We start from the raw sequence: 4,511 nt of genomic DNA on the forward strand, positions 1-4,511 counted from the left end.
TGACAAGAGTTGGCCCAGTTGTGCTGCATGCCCTTGTAAGTAAAATGGTGCAGTCATTGTGCAAAACAGTACAACATTCTCTTTAAAAATGGAAAAATAGCCTACAGTAGGACCCATCAATCTCCCTTTTAGAGAGTTGTTGTATAACACATTTATATATATTTACATATATAGAGATGGATATAGATATAATGCTGAATCACACATTAGTTAATTGTGGTAAATTTTTTGTTATGTGGAATTTACTACAAGAAAAGCATAACATTTTAAAGACATTCTGGTGTTTTAAAACCTGAGGGATTTGAAAACTTGCTGTCCCAGTGCAAAACTCCAGGTGTAATGAGAATAAACTGTGGGTGGTGTGAGGGTGTGTTTCCTGTCTCCAATCAGCCTGTTTCCCATGAGTTTTTCGAGCCACAGTGGGTTGGTTGCTGTTGGGGTTGCTGAACCACTTGAGAGCCCATGTAGGGGAGCAGCCTAAAGTATCAGTGATCTGGGGAGTTGAAGGGCCCAGGTGATATGGGAAGGTCTGGCAGAAGAGTGGGGAGGGTAGAGGAGGAAGGAGTGTTGAAGGGGACAGATCAAAGACAAAACAGAGCTGCAGAAAAAGTCTAATGTGTAAGATAAAAAAAGATAAATAAGGATTGTGAGGAGAGGAATAAGGAGGTGATGAGGAGGGAAAGGCCTTATATGGACCAGGAAAGGAGTTCTCATGCCAGCCACTCAGAGTCCCCATAAGAAGCCCCATTGTCTTTAGGAAAAGTTTGCCATTTGTTCAGACATTGGACCGAATTTTTGCATTGCTGGTTATTCAGGTAGGAAGTAGAAGAAGGGAGAACACATCCTAGAAGGAGGCCCCTCCCAGGTTAACAGACAGTTAAACCAGAGAGAAATCCCTGACAGGAGAGTCCACCTGTTTTATCTCAGTGCACAATATCCAAATCTGAAGCCCTCAAACCCTGGTCTTCTCCCATTGCCCAGGTGTTTCCTAGGTGCGGGGTGGGGGAGAGGTAAGAGAATACCCTGCGAAAGTTAAGAGCAAAGAGATTGCAGGACAGGGGCTGAGAGCAACTGCATCTTTGAAAGTCTGTTCTCCTTAGCAACTAACCTCCAGATGCTGCCCTGGGGACTCAATGTTGTAATGTCTGATGACCCCTCTCTTCAATGTGGATGTCTGCATTCCTGAAGATTGTTTTCTGTGTGACTCTTTCTCTAGGTTGAGGCCTACATATCTCTACCAGCATCCAATGACTTCACCATGACCAAGTGCATTCCCAGAGTCTGCAGCCCCTCTGAGTGTGGGGCCTGCAGAGCCAGACTGGGGAATCTGTAAGAGACACACTGTCCAGGATGATGTCATGCCAGGAACTCAAGCACATGAACACACTCATTATGTCTTCCTAAGAGTCAGTGATTTCATTTATGGACTCAATTTCTAACGGATAATATGACTACATTTCATCTAGATTAGGTATAAATATTGTTGACAGATAAACTAGCGATCCATCTAAAAGTTAGTCACCAACAAGGTAAAAACAGATGTCTGCTCTTCATTTGAATGAAGGTTCTTATATTTTTACTGGGAAAAGTGGTTCTAGTTTTATACTACCAGATTTTCATCTCACTGTTTAAAATGGTTTTGTCTGTTTCTAACATAGATTATGAGTGGTTAACCAACAGGGTGGTTGTGCTGTAATACTAAAGAAAATGTAGCATTGTGTATAAATACCTTCTGATGGAAATAGATTTCAGTCTTTGCTTCCTCAAGTGATTCCTCACCAGGTCCATCGACAACCACTGACCAAAAACTTTCATCCCAACTCATTGATATGAGAATCATTTCAATGACTCAATTTCAACTTTGCCACCAGGAAAATAAGATACAATTGTGATTGGATAAATGTGTTACAAAGTAGAGAGTGGCCTTACTGCCTATTCTGTGGGCTTTTGTTTGCATGGGTGGCCCAGGGTTTCCAGTTTGGACTTCGAAAGTGGATAGGGACTCGGCAGGAGAGAACCTGAGTGTTGGAGAAGGAGAGTAGAAACGTCAGCCTGGATGAGATTCAGAGAACTAGGAAGCGGGCTCAGAGAGTGAATATCAAGCAACTTAGATCCCACAGCCCAGAACAGGATACAGTGGAAAGGAAGCACAAAGGGCTATTCTCATCAGTAACAACATCTTCACTCTTCCTGTTTTACTATTCAGCTGTTTGCAGTTACTCATATGAGAAAGAAAATCCCTTCTTTTAAAAATAGGCTCTTGTGAAATCGGGCCCATCATTCAAGATAATTTGGATTCCACAACAGCGGAATTTTTGATACTAGAGGCCTTTTCTAAAACTTCTTACACATAAACATATGCAATCTAAGCACTCCTGGATCAATATGAATAAATCTCCCTTACTGAAATCTTTGGCAGTGTTCTACATTTACTCAGCCTCTGTCCTACGCTTTAATTTTTTCTTTTTCTTTTTTTCCAGGCATAAATCTGTATTAAAATTTCATAGTAAACAAATAGTACTTCTAAATGAAGATTCTCCCATATTTCCAAATAAGATAATGTGGAACAAACCTTATGATGAATTTTATATCTGATCTCTTTTTTTTTCGTAAATATGGTTACAAAAACTGAGTACACATTCTTTTCAAAAATTCTCCCCTTAACACACACATGTTTTTGAGACTGGTCAACACATTGGCATACTAAGGCAGCAACATCCAGGAAGACACATGAGAAGGCAGGTATGCCCTCATCACCCTCCCCCCACTTGTTTTCTTTTCACCTTGAGGTTTTAAGGTCAAAATAGAAACTCTTGTAACGTCTTTAAAATAATCCTTTTGCAAAAGAAGTCAGATTTATGCTGTAAAAATATTAGTTATTTGTCATAGGTTATGTTCTTTCATCCTCATCTGTCACCAGCAATCAGGATCTTCTTTAAAGATCAGTCTTTTCTTCATAGCGACACCTACATGCAGCTCGTTGGCTGTCCAGGTATGGTTTACAGCCTAAATGTATAACACTGTCAAACAAGAGCTCTACTGTTGTTTCGCAGGCCTGAATGTGCTGATCTAGTCCTAGTGTTTTCTGCACATCTCGGCAGATCTTAGAGAGACAATACTGGAACGCCTCATCACAGTCGTTCTTGCTTTTGCCACAGGTCTCAAAGTATCTGTCATGTTGGTTGCAGCACTTTGTTAGGGAAGGGATAGCAACGTTAAGATGAACACCAAACAATGGAGAGTCACATCCATTCGGTGGGGAGGGTTTATAACCATAACGTGGAAACGGCTTTGATTCGTCGCTGCACTTACACTGGCCGAGCCTGTCTTCTCCTCCCAGGAGGTCCAAAGTGGCGTTCAGATACGTGTCGACCTTGTGAATGCCATTCCGGATGGTCTACAGGGCGGCCCTCCGGTCGGTGCTCTGGGCCTGCTCCTGGTACCTGACAGCTGCAGCCAGGAGGAAGAGCAGGAGGGAGAGCGCGGGCCACGGGGGCAGGGCCATCGCGCAGCGCCGGACTCCCCAGGTCCCCGAAGACACCGCGGCGGAGGTCGCACCCCCACGGAGCCCTCAGGGTGCCCAGGCAGTGGCGCTGGGCTGGGGGTCGGCGGCTGCTGCCAGGTCCATGTCCACACCTCCTTCTCGGCTGGCTGGCGGGTCCCTGCCACCCTCACAGTCCTGCCTGGAGGAGGCAGCACCGTCGTGGAGACGCGTGGCCTGGCGCGCCTTATTTTTCTAAATACTGAAACCCACTTCATCTACATTAGCGCAATCTACTCTCTTATTCTTTGAGAAAAAAGTCCTGGTTGGATTATGACATTCCCTACAGCAACTCCTATTTCACAGAGATCTTTAGGAGGTGGTTAATTCTAGGGTCTTTCAAACATGTGAGAGATTCTTGATGTTTATAAGAAAGTCAAGAAATACCATAATTGGAATATTCAACAGACATACAGTATAAAATGATACCTCTTTAAAAAAGGAAGAAGAAAGGCTGATTATGCACTGGTAATGATAGCAGATCATGAAACATGTAATTCTAAAATTCCATGCTACTGATACAACAGCAGCAACAACAGAATCATGTCGTTCCCAATCACATATCCTAGGGTCAATGAAAAGAAGGTTCCTTACATGAGTCTCAGTCAGCTGGGTGAGGTCTTCCCAGAGTAGCATTCATGTTTTAGTGTGGATCATCTCTAACCCCAAGGAGACTGTAATGTGGTGTCCTATAGCACCACTGTAACTGGAACAATGGAGTTATCTTCTATCCCTGAGAGTAATACTGTAAACAAAACCAGTTCCTTGCTCCCTCCTGATGGATGTTGCATTCTCTTGTATCATATGACAACACTAGACTTTGTCATGCCCTGTGTTCCTGTTTGCCTGCCCTGTGTTCCTGTTTGCCTGATCTTGCATGATCCAGGAGTATTCCTGGATTCTCCTTTGGGGGGCCACACCGATGAGATCTGTTCCAAACAGCAGCAACTCCTGTGAAGGAATCATAATT

At 43.5% G+C, this 4,511-nt stretch overlaps 1 pseudogene; it reads right to left on the reverse strand.

The window, feature by feature from the left end:
• Nucleotides 1-2,935: 2,935 nt before the first annotated feature.
• On the reverse strand, nt 2,936-3,505 carry LOC103271766 (annotated as a pseudogene).
• Nucleotides 3,506-4,511: the final 1,006 nt, after the last annotated feature.

This window comes from Carlito syrichta, unplaced genomic scaffold (assembly GCF_000164805.1).
Source record: "Carlito syrichta isolate Samal-C Ts95f unplaced genomic scaffold, Tarsius_syrichta-2.0.1 Scaffold109807, whole genome shotgun sequence".
Lineage (NCBI taxonomy): Eukaryota > Metazoa > Chordata > Mammalia > Primates > Tarsiidae > Carlito > Carlito syrichta.